Consider the following 12,873-nt stretch of genomic DNA (forward strand, 5'->3'; position numbering starts at 1 on the left):
ATTGGATTGGGGTTTTCTCTTGCAATGTGGTGTCCAATGATTCAATGAGCTTAATTTCATTAACAGAAATTGGTCAGGCATCCAATGGACAGGCTTATTCTGTGCAACAATGCTAGTTAGGACCATTGATCAGTGGATCATCGCTATTGAATGGCCAAGTCCCACCAATCAAACATATTAGAGACATTGCTCCAAGCTATTGGTGTCTCAGAACTAATGGTGGACCTAGAATGTTTGATTTTCTAGATTTAGTGGAGAAATATTATGTATTTGGGTTATTTTTACTCTTTTTTTTTTTGCTATTGCTATAAAACTTCTCTAGGTGAACAAGGACCATTGCAGATTTTTGTTTTTTCTGTATTTCATCATCTAACCTTGATCAGATGATGAGAGAGTCTTCCAGCTATTTTTTTTTTTTGTGGTGAAAGATGAAAAGAATGTTAGGACTAAAAGATGAAAAGAAATGGTGTTTGGTTAAGGGAACTCCTAGATTGTATGGGTAAACATAATGGTGTTCAATTGTCCCGATTAGTGTTGCAAATGCCTAAAACCTTACTTGAGATCATGATTTCACCCATATGAAAGCAAAAATCTGTGTTGGGGTTGGCATTGAAACCACCAATATCTTTCTGACTTTATAGGTATGTTTGCATGACGCAGTACTTAATGGTCTAACTCAATTACTTCGGGCCACTATTTTGTATAGATTTTTTTTAAAGATCACTGTTTTGTATAGACTTGGTGCTCCTTTCAACGATATAGACTTTTCATCAAGTGGGCCTCAGAGAAACTCTTCTGGGCCTCTGGTAGATCGCCTGTAAATGGAAAAATGAAAATATATCCAGTAGTTTGAATGCGATGGCAAAAAGGCCAATTTATTGAATGGATTGAATGCAATGGGGAAAAGTCTGTCAAATGGATAATTGTGATTGTCTGGTGAAGGAGATTTTCCTCTCATCACACATCCAGTAAAGCCCAATAGATGAATGGTTTAAATTGCTAAAAGATGGCCCCACTTGCACATAGTGTTGGTCCAACTGGAAGCGCCAGTAACCCAGGGCTAGAATTGTGTATTTCCTTTGCTCGAATCGGCATTTTGATTCCCATCTTTGTATGAGAGTTTACTCTGGTAATTAGGCTTAGTGGATTTCACTTGTGTAGACTATTTTTGTAAACATGGCATTGGAGTTCTGTCGGCTGGTTCCAGTGATTGTTGCCTTTATCGACCGTTTGTTGAGTTGTTCTTCCCATTGTTGTTTGGGTGAGCGCCTGCTCCATACTTTTGACGAACGTTTGCTACCAACTATTGTTTGGCATCCTACTTCCCGATCTTTGACAGGATTGCTGAAAATGAAACCATACCACCCCATGGTATGAAACATGTTATTGTAGCTTAGCTTCTTTGAAATCTCATATATTTTTATATTTTTCTTCTTCTCTCAAGTCACTACACTATCTCTGTCCATACTCTATTCTTTCTCTTGAATTTACAATGCATTCAACTTTCCACTTGCAGTCGCTTGATGTTTATAAGGCTGTATGGAATCTGTTGAAGGTGAGCCTGTTTCTGGTGCCTGCTTTTAGAAATTAGCATTTCACTCTTGAAATGTGTTTTTCTGGTATTGATGGTGAGCTTGTTAATGCTTATGTTATCTTTGCAGGACCCAACTGAGCAAACTGGCATTGATAACTTCATGGTACAACATCTTGATGGAACAATTAATGAATAGGGCTGGTGCAAGCAGAAGGTATCATGGTTGTTCCTCATTTATTGATGTTTGTTGTATTAGTTTTGTGTTAATTTTGCATGTGATGCTGCAAAAATGTATCTGATATGATCTTGTTGTTGTGTTAATATGGTCAGCTTGGTGCTAATGATATATTGGCACTATCACTTGCTGTCTGTAAAGCATGTGCTAGCGTGAAAAAGATCCCTCTTTACCAGGTATAGGAACTGATTATATTCTCTCCATTTGGTAGGTGCTCACTGACAACACTATGTGGTAGGGTGTTGCTTGTTTTATGCATCAGGATTCATCATTCCTATCTCTGTGGCAGATGGATGTGGAGAGTACAGTGGGGGGAGAAGCGTTTTTCTCGGATAGCGCCAACAATTCCTACTATCACTGATGTAGTTACCAGTACTCATCTGTTTGATGTACTTACAGATTCAACTGGAGGTCGGCTTTCTTTCTTTGTATATGAGAAGTACCTTGATAGATTAGAAAGGTTAGCATTCTTCAGTTCATAAGTTGTACTTGCTCATATCATGGTAGTAAAAAAAGGTACATAGTGGCTGTAATGGTTGTTGTGTAATGGTAATGGTAATGGTAATGGTGAGATCCCTTATGCGATATGGGTTTGTAATGTCCATTCTTAAAAAATGGCCCGCAATAGGCCTGTAAGTTGTAACAGCCATAACAGTCGTATGGGCCCATTATGGGCCAATATGAGCCTATAATGGTCCCATATTAGGCTGATACATTGTCTTTATATATAAAAAAAAAATTTGACTATAGCGGGGCTGTAATGGCTGTTTCATGGGTTGTCCATGGCTTGTATCATAAAGACCATAAGGCTGGCTGTTATGGCCACCGTTCACACTATTGAATACCTTGGCTCATGTATCATGTAGGGGTGTGCAAGTGGCTCGAGATGGAGTTCCAATCCCAATCAATTTAATAATCAAGTCTGGATTTTAGACTCAATCATGCCTATTAACAACTGGTCTACTCTAAGTCAAAATAAGTTACTATGCTTGTTAGATGGGTCAGGTTTGGTCTAAGAATATCCAAACTGGCCCATTATCTAGCCTATTGGGTTTGGGTTGGGTCTTAGTACCATAGTTAGATGTTCACATAGAAAAGATCACAAAAATATGCTTTGGAGATGTAGTGAGAGAAATGTCTTACTCTTATATGAATTGATTATATTGTCTTACTCTTATATGAATTGATTATGTTATTATGAGGCTGGAACCAATAAAAAATGTTTCTATGATAAGTTTAACATACAAATCTGCATGTGGGGCCCACCATGATGTTTTATTGACATTGTGTCCAGCTCCTCCTATCATCCTTTGTCTACACCCGAGAAAATTGTTGTTGGTCTTGCTCTATCAGATTCAGGAAATACGAATTTCAGAATCAGAGGTAAGTTGAGTTGCTTGGAGGAATGTATCACACGCTACATGAATGACATGGTGTATTTGTATGACATCCATTGCTGATGGATCATCGCCCAAAATCACTAAAGAGTTTTGTAGAAAAGATGATGGTTTCATAGAAAAAGTGGATCCCTGTCTCACATCTTCATCACCACCCCCATCTAACCCTTATCCCAACTAAATGGGGTCGGCCACATGAATCCTATTCCACCATTCCACTCTATCAAGGGCCATATCCTCAACTAAACCATAGGTAATGGAGTCTTTTCTTCCGACATCCACCTAAGTCATCCTTTTTGGGCCTTTCCCTTGCCCTTAAAATGGATCTCTGTCTTACATCACTGGACAAAAGTCCTTGTGCTAATGGCCTAGACCATGTTGGGGCCTGATGAATTAGTGGTCTGTATAGGTACATGTGCCACATCCTCATTGAGTGTGTTTTTAGCATTCCTTGAGTTGCTTGATTTGGAGATAAGTTTTGAAACATCTGTTCTAAGATACCTTTGTACACAGATTCCTATTGCATTTGTTTTTTCTCCCATGGTGTTTTGCATTTAAATCTTGGTCATTTTTCCAGGGCAAAATTTCTGCATGGCACATATTGAGGAATTATGTACAAAGCCTGCTTCTATTTCTCATGAGCAAATTCAGAACATTGTTTTATTTCTCTCTCAGTCTGAGGGCCTGGCAAAGCATGTGGATTCTTTTACAAAGATGTTGTCCTTGTTACAACTCAAAGAGACGACACATTTTGTACTAGCCCCAACACTGGTGGATGATTCATCTGATGTCAACTCATTGAGTTACTTTTTAAGGAAGGGTTAGGATTATCCCATTGAACATATTGGACCATGTTTCATCCACTGTGTGATCATCTTCCTGTTACCACTTGCATCTGCTACATCATCTTCCTCCAAAGCTAGGTCCTGTTTGGAAAGTATGATTACGACTGTTCATGGGAGCCTATTTTCTCCTTTTCCTTTCAAAATGACATACCCATATGGATGCATTATCATACCTTGACATGGATGTGGATATAGTGACTGCACAATTTTAAAAATAGCAGCATGTGGCTATAGCCATACCCATGCCATATCCTGTATTCCTACCCATACTGTATAGTTTGGATACAACTGCTCTAAATCTGTACAAGTGTCTAGGTATCATAGCATTTGCATGCTACATGCATTCTTGTGACGGCATTCACCTGCTTGATTTTTATTTTAAATTTTAATTTTATTTTATTTTTTACAAAGGTCTTCTAATTTCTGATGCAGATGGAGATGCATTTGCTTTACTCCAAGCTTCATGATAACTATACAGAGCATAAGGTTTGCATGGCCTTTGACACTAGTCTAATTTTACAAGAATGATTGAGAAGTACCTTCTTCAGTTTTCTTTTTCTTTTTTCATTTCTTCTCCTAATGGTCTGGGCTCGGCATGTTTAGATGAGAAAGGAATCTGAGATTGAGCAGTACAACCATGAACAGAAATCAAAGTTTATGAATTACGTATCTGGTACTCTTTTCCTCGTCATATTTCTTATCCTTCATTTACTTCATTTGGTTTTATTGCATTTTTTTTATCATGCTTCAAAATTGTCAGCAGCACCAATTACGTCAGTCAATATCTCTATTGAACCATATTATGCAGCTGCAAAGGAAATGATAGAACACCTGAAAACTGCAAATAAGAGTCTGCAAGCAAAGATAAATGAATTGGCAGACAAAATAATTCTAGACAGGCACGCACTTTTCAAGTACATTAACTGCTCCAAGTTTTAGTGCTGCTGAAAATCTTGGATTTCTAAACATAAGCTGTCTAGTTACAGGTCTGCTGAGGAGTACCAGTATGCTGGATACCAAAAGCTTAGACATACTATGGACTTAAAACCTGTATGACCCTGTGGATGTACTACCCTTTGACATAAGCATTGTTTAATACCGCTTTTTAAATGGTGGTTAACTATCACCATGGTTTAAGCCTTTCAAAAAAAAATAAAAAAAATAAAATATCACCCATGGTTTACACTATAAAATTTATACACAGGGAATGTGGCTGATTTATTTATGAAATGATTGGTTAGGCCTGGGATCGACTCAGCCCGAACCAAAAATTGATAAAATTCATCACAGCCAATGTTGTAGCACTAACAATACATGGAAGATGGCATTCATTACACAGCACATATGCAATATAATTCCTTTTTGAATTGCCTGGATATACTAAGATAAGGTCGGAACTTAAATTTTCTTCTTGAAGATGGATCTAGAGAGGTAATAGCTCGTGTGTCTACCTTTTTTGGCCAACATGATTTGATACGCATATGGAAACATGCAACTTGATTTAATATTCAAATCTCAGATGGTTAAGCTCATTCCTGTGAGCGACATTTATAAGATCTATTGTAGCAGTAGTGGGATTTAAGTTCCAACTCAATATTTTCCTGCAAGTGACATTTATTGGATCTTTTGTAGCAGTAGCAGGATTTAAGTTCCAAGTCAATGTATTCTCCTGTTGGTGGTTAATGCTCTCTGTCCTTTCATCAGGAATGTGGTAGCAAAAGGAATTCAAGCTAGTAATTTGTATTTGGCTAAGGTTGGTTATCTTGAACTCTTTGGACATGAATATCAAGGAGATAATAAATAGCGATCCTATATTAAATTGTCTTAATATGATATTTGGCACCTTCATGCAGGCATGGTTTCAAAGTTCTCAAACCAATGACAAGGAGCCGGTCATCTGAACTAAGGTAATCTTTTTCCGGTCCTGTTGGCAGGACTTCCATGCAAACAAAGTAGGCTTGATGTTTGGGTTGGTGTAGGAAACAAAACCTACAGCAAGTGTGCATTCCATTTCCCTCTTTGTTGCTCCAAATCATGAGTGAGATACATATTTCTCTTTTTTTCTGCTCCAAATAATGAGTGAGATGTGTTCACACATCTCACTTAACCATTGCCAAGATTTCATTGACCTGTTGTTCCAAAAGGTTAAAAGCAGAGTTATTTCTGTTTTTGTTTTTGGGTTCAATCACTTTCTTGGGTTGTAATAGGGAAGATAGCATGGGGAGTTGTGTTCATTTGACACATGGACAGTTGCACACACAAAATGTCTACCCTATTAAGCACCTGACCTATACCAACTTGCTGTTTTATACCTCTTTAGTATATTTGTTTATTCCTGGTGAGATTTGTCTGTTGATACTAGCACTCTTTCTAGCATTCAATCACCACATGCTTGTGCCACATGTACAATGTTTGTGTGCATGCATACAAGTTGATATATTCTACTAACATCCAGAAATTGATTATTGGATTGAAGAACATTTTCCCCCACTGAAAATCTGTACCATTTTTGACAAATATCACAATGATATTGATGTTCCTGTCTTATTGCAAAGTAGCAATGAAGGTTTCTTTCATTTCTTTTGCTCTCATATGTTTTTTCTTGGATATCCATATGCTTGTACATGTGTCAAACAAGTCTATTTTAGACTTCATATGGTAACTTTGCTTTTTTGACATTTAAATGTTGAGAAAGAAACCTCTAGAGCTGTTAAAAGTAAAATTAGGAGCCAGGGACATGCCAGTGGAGTGATCTGAACTGTCGATATGGGCTCCAGTATAAATTATTGCTGATGGCTAGTTCTTCTTCTTTACAGATGCTTTCAGACAACTGAACAAGTTGTAGTTGTTCATCAGCCAAGCAAAAGTCATACCCAAATCTTGCGTGGTGACTTTGTATTATTTGTGGAACCTAATGTTGTGTAACAGTTTAATTGAGTTTGTTTTGAAAACTTTAAATAGACTATTGTTAACTGTTTTGTTGGTATTGTGGCTTTCATGACTAATTGTTTCAAGAGTGGATTGAATGAATGGATTAATTAGTAGTTTAAATAAATATTTTTAGCCTCAATTTGTAACCGAGGCTTGGATTTAGCCTCGGTTGTTGAGAACCAAGGCTGAAATTCCCGTGCCAAAAGGCTTTAACCTCGGTTGTTGAGAACTGAGGTTAAAAATAAATTTAGCTTCAATTGGAGGCAACTGAGGCTAAAATTTAGATTTAGTCTCACTTGAAGAACCGAGGCTATAAAAGTCATTTTAGCCTTGGTTGCTAAAACCGAGGCTAAAGCCTTTAGCCACGGGGGATTTCAACCTCGGTTTGGATAACTAAGGCTAAAGGCTTTAGCCTCAGTTTTTAACCTTTTTAGCCATAGCTTTGAACCGAGGTTAAAGCCCCCTTTTCTTGTAGTGAATGACTTTGGTGTTAGGCCTATCTTTTTATATATAAAAATAAAATAAAATTTGTTGTTGTTCCTCTTCTTCTCATGTATTTATTTATTTATTTATGTCATTTAAAACAGCTAACAAAAGCATTAGCCTATCCAAGCTGTGCATATTCATCAACGGACTCAGATTGGGGTTGGAATTGGAATTACATTACTGTCAAGCATAATTCAAAAGCCTGTAAGCTCAACTTGACTTCATGATTTAATATTTAAGTTAGATAATTGGAAAATGTTTGGGGTAACATCTGTAGATCCTAGTTGAAGGCATTAGTCTCCCCACTAGAGGTGGGAGTTTTGAAGCACCCTAACTTTTACTAATGGACACCTTGACCACGTGAATGACTCTAACCAATTCATTGGCTGAGTTTAACTGAAATGGTTAATCTTATTTTTTTTGCAAATTTAGTCGGTATTGTTATACCTATATTAGTTGGTATTTTGAATAGCTGAATGTTTATTTTGTCTTTAGCTGTTGCAAATTTTACTTGTTCAGAAATGAGAAGATTAGTGTATGCTCCCGAGTATTATCTTTCTGTTTTATGTCATCTTGTCGTTGTCTTTCTCTATAATTTAGTTTTTCAGTTTCAGGGCATAGATTTTTCATATGACTACATTGTTTGTATGATGAAATTAATTTTCAGCTATGTACACTAAGCTTTCAAATCAAAGCGAAGCTGAGAATAGGGTGTTAGTTGATGATAAATTGATAACCAGTAGAGGCACATCCATGGAGTTTTTGCTTGCGATTGTTGAGAAGATATTTGGTTGCGAGAAGGCATTGGATCTTGCTGTTAATGAGAACTTTAAATAGACATATAACTATTATGTTGGCATTGTACTTTTGTGAATGGATTAAAATGAATGATTATATATGATTGAATGAATGATTGACTGATTGTGTTTGATTGAATGAATGAATGATTTAGCCATGAAGTATTTATCTATATTAGCTTATATGAGTTAATTTATCGGGGCATGTACGACAATGGTAAGAGATGCCATTATTATATTTTATTTAAATTTTTTTTTTAAAAAATAGGCATTAGCTATGGCTATTAACCGTAGCCCTTTATCTGAAAACTGTCGCTGTTACTTATTTCAGCCTATTGCTACGCTTCTCTCGCTCTACTTTTAGCTACAGATATAATTCGTAGCTCTATATATTCTAGAGCTACGGACAATATTGCTATGGATTTAATCCGTACCTATTATTTTTATGGCTACGGCTATGAACCGTAGCAATGTATTTGGAAACCGTAGCTATTGCTGATTTTAGCCAATTGCTATGGTACTTGCTCTACTTTTAGCTACAGATATAATCCGTAGCTGTATATACTTTAGAGCTACGGAAGCTTTGGCTACGAATTTAATCCGTACCTATTGTCTCTATAGCTATGGATTAAACTCGTAGTCATAGCTTTAAGACCTATGGATACGGTACCAATGGCTAAGGTCGTGCTACGGATATTAACTGTAGCCATAGGCCTTTAGCTATAGCTTTTATCCGTAACCTTTGCCCAATTTTCTGGTGGTTTATTCGAACTCAAGGACCTAATTATTCTAAGTTCTCAATAATCATAAAGTGTAAGGTAGCTATCAGTAGATATGTGATGTTATCCTCAGGTATTCCCAAGTCATGCTCAGATAACAACTTTTGTTATGCCCCAAACTCAAAAACAGGGCTTAAAAATTTTCAATTGCCAAATCTGGTGCCGACAGACTCCGTAGTATCCCATTCTCGGCTCCTAGCATGCATAAGCTAGATTCTGATCCTGAGATCCTACAAGAAGGATATTCCAACGTACATTTATCTCGTAAGAAGATAACCACAAGTTTACCCAAATCACAAAGACAACATCATTATCACATATCCACTAATATCAAAACTTTTAAGTACAATGCATAAAAGGAAATACAATAACAATATCGGAAGCTCTAAAAGTCCGCTGCACACACCAAGCTCAAAGCTGCCGCAACTTAATGCCACCTGCATGCATCTATTATGCATAAGCTTGTAGAAAACTTAGAGGGTGGTGTAAGTGTGTGTGCAAGGTAAGCTGTAAGGCCCGTGTCTTAGTCCGTACCGTTCCGTTGGCTTTCGCGGTCTTTTCGGTCAAATTTCGGCAATCCTCTACCTATATCCGACGTTTGCACGCGAACCTAACCCAGGTCCTGCACACGGACGTCGGCTCAATCCGAAACTTGTATCATAGCAACCGCGCCATCGCCGCGGTTCCAATGCCATGACTCGCGCACCGAACCGATACCTAGGCTAGAAGATGTGGGCCTGCGTTCGTTCCGAAGAAATGCCGCGCGTTGCGAATTTTAAGGGAATCTCTACGACATGTCCCATCAATCAATGTCAAGTACAAGCCTTACCTAAAGTACAACAACCCATCCCTCCTTTTCCTTAAGTCAATATTCTCTCTTCCCCCCACCATACCTCTTTTCACAAATTTCACACAAAATCTTACTTTCCCATCACTTTTCCTTACACCCAGCACTCCATCCATCACTCTTAATATTCTCTTTCTCTCATTTACTCAAACACTCTCCCAAGCAACAATTCCATATGTCCAAGCTCCCATCCATAACAATAAGTGTGGCCCACTTTCCCACCATCTCATCTCTCATCCCCACCATCAAAGTTCCATCATCCACCGTTGGAGGTTGATCATAGGATCTAAGGAGGCTAAGGAAGCAAGGAGAAGGCCGATATGTGGGTGATCCACCGTTATTTCTCATTTTTTTGGGCCACATGTGATGGGACCCATTTAATGTATGAATGTAAGAAATGGAGGGCCCATAGTGGTGGGATCCCTCCTCTCTATCTCACCGTATCTCTCTCTCTCTCTCTCTCTCTCTCTCTCTCTCTCTCTCTTTCCTCTCCCTAGAATGTAGTGAGCCCCACCAAATCATGTTAAATCCACTCCATTCATCAATGGTGTGGCCCACCACATTTTAGGCAAAATCCACCATCCGGTGGGAAGTCCCACATGCAGATATATATATATATATACAATATATTATATTTATACTATGTTAATATATGGATATATATATATTAGTTGGTGGGCCACGTCCATGTGGGACCCACCACAATGCATGTGTTTATCCATGCCATCTAGTGTCCTTGGACGCTGGACGGGCGTGGCTAACATGGAGTGTGTATACTGACATGGGTGTGTACTAACGGCTAACAAAAGTAATATATTTAGCTTTTTTTGTGGGCTGCTCCTACATGCCACACATTGATGTATGTACGTAATCCAAGCCATCCATCCTTTTCCTCAAATCATTTTAGGTGTTAAGCCGAAAAATGAAGTTGATCCCATTTTCTGGCGAGCCATACCATAGGAAATAGCGGTATTGCCATTGAAACACACTTTGATCCTTCTATTCGCCAAAAACACATTGTATATTAGTCTCATTTCGTCGATCATGGGCCGTAGAATCCAATGGCTGGGTCGGATCGATCTGATGTGGGCCCTACCATGGAAAAACCATGAGAAAACAGTTTTTTTTAAAGGAGGAAGCAGCCGCTACTGCTACTGCTGAGGACGCAGCAGCGTCCTGCGCTGGCGGGCGGATGGACGGGCTGGACCCACGGTCCAGCCGTGGGCCCCACCATGATGTGTGTTTTGTACATCCACATCGTCCATTTGTTGGCCCCCCTCCCTGGCTGTGGGCCACGCAAAAATAAGCCATATCCAATGCTCAGGTGACCCACGACAGAGGAAGCAGTGGGATTGAATGTATACCATTGAAACCCCTTTTTGGGGTCAAAAGTTTTGAATTAAGATGATATTCCTCTTCATATAGGTCAGTGTGACCTTATCAACCGTTTGGATGGCACATAAACATTACAGTGGGCCCCAGGTCCACGTGACCTTATGAACAGATTGGATGCAAATAAACATTATGGTGGGCCCCTGGTCCATGTGACCTTATGAATATTTGGATGTCATATAAACAGTGTGGTGGGCCCCTGGTCCACGTGACCTTATCAACAGTTTGGATGTCATGTAAATAGTATGGTGGACTCACCATGGTTTATGTATTTCATCCACACCGTCCACACCTAGACGGTGGGACCCACCATGGTGCATGTGTTGCATCCAATCTGCCCGACCATTTTAAAAGCTTGTTTTAGGGCTCAAGACTAAAAATAAGACAAATCTAGGATCAGGTGGACCACATTATAGAGAATAGTGGGTTTGAACATCCACCATTAAGCCCTTAGAAATTTTAAATGGTGGAAATCCTTAACATCACTCATTTTGGGGTGTGGCCCATATGTTATACATGTGGTCTGCGTGATGAGGCCCACTTACCATATTTAAGGCCCATTGTTGAGGCCCATCTTAATGTATTGGTGGCCCTTGTTGATACCCACCTTAATATAAATATGACCCCATATTATAAGGCCTATTGTGATGTATGCAGGGCCCATGTGACTAGGCCCATCTTGATGCATTTGTGGCCCGTCGTTGAGGCCCACCTTGATATATATACGAGACCCATGTATGAGGCCCATTTGATGTACTGGAGGCCCATGGGTCAAGGCCCAATAGGACGTACATAAGGCCCATTGTAGTGTGATTCCACCATGTTATATGTGTTGATTTTATAGCGGGCTATACCTTGGGAGCAATGATGGTTTGATGTCCACATTGTAAGGATGATGTTAGTTAAATGTCCGCATTGTCTCTCTCTCCCTAGGGCCCATTAATAGGCTCATACCTGTAGCATATAGGCCGTCTAAGCCCATCTTCGTTTTAATCAGAGCCCATCACCACATAACATGCTTAGTATAGATCTATGATTCATGATCATACGCATTATATGTATGCCTGATGTGAGGATTGACTGATCATTGCACATGCCTTCGGGTAGATTGTTTATGGACTCCCTGATAGGTGGAGTTGCCCTACATGAGTGCACGGTACGCGCAGGATTGTTGCATGTCTGATAATATGATTCATGCACTTGCATTTGTGTGATTGTGATTATTGTATGCCCTAACGACATCAGGGCCATAACCTCCACAGACACATCGTGGGTGGCTGGATTAGATACTGAAAATATTTTTACTAAGCATCGGGGCATCATAGATGTCCCTGGGTGAAAATCCCTAAACCTGATGATACTAGAGGATGACTCCAACGTAGAGACCGAGTGGATATATGAGCACACAAGGGCCGAATACTAGGAGGTCGTGTCTCCCACTGTGTTGTGGCCGGTTAAAAAGCGGTGTGGCCTTACTCATTCGAGGGTAGGGGCAATACTAGGCTGAGTTTGACCAGCTTGTGAATGGGTCCGCTATCGACATACCGTATAGGTATTGACAGACTATTGGCCAAGCAAATAGTGATGTTTCTTATGCCTACTTGGACTATGCGGCTAGGAGAGCGGAAGT

General features: G+C 39.3%; 2 long non-coding RNA genes across 3 annotated transcripts; both read left to right on the top strand.

Annotated features, from left to right (window-relative positions):
- The first annotated feature begins 1,466 nt into the window (after positions 1 to 1,466).
- On the top strand, positions 1,467 to 2,219 carry LOC131257463 (uncharacterized). The gene is made up of 3 exons (XR_009177426.1): positions 1,467 to 1,748; positions 1,865 to 1,945; positions 2,059 to 2,219. It is a non-coding gene; the product is annotated as an uncharacterized LOC131257463 (long non-coding RNA).
- Positions 2,220 to 5,205: 2,986 nt separating this feature from the next.
- On the top strand, positions 5,206 to 7,006 carry LOC131257464 (uncharacterized). Of its 2 annotated transcripts, XR_009177428.1 has the most exons (3): positions 5,206 to 5,764; positions 5,865 to 5,918; positions 6,828 to 7,006. It is a non-coding gene; the product is annotated as an uncharacterized LOC131257464 (long non-coding RNA). The 2 variants fall into 2 exon arrangements; XR_009177427.1 differs by lacking the exon at positions 6,828 to 7,006 and having other exon boundaries at positions 5,865 to 6,196.
- The last annotated feature ends 5,867 nt before the right edge of the window (positions 7,007 to 12,873 follow it).

This window comes from Magnolia sinica, chromosome 10 (genome assembly GCF_029962835.1).
Source record: "Magnolia sinica isolate HGM2019 chromosome 10, MsV1, whole genome shotgun sequence".
Taxonomy (NCBI): Eukaryota; Viridiplantae; Streptophyta; class Magnoliopsida; order Magnoliales; family Magnoliaceae; genus Magnolia; species Magnolia sinica.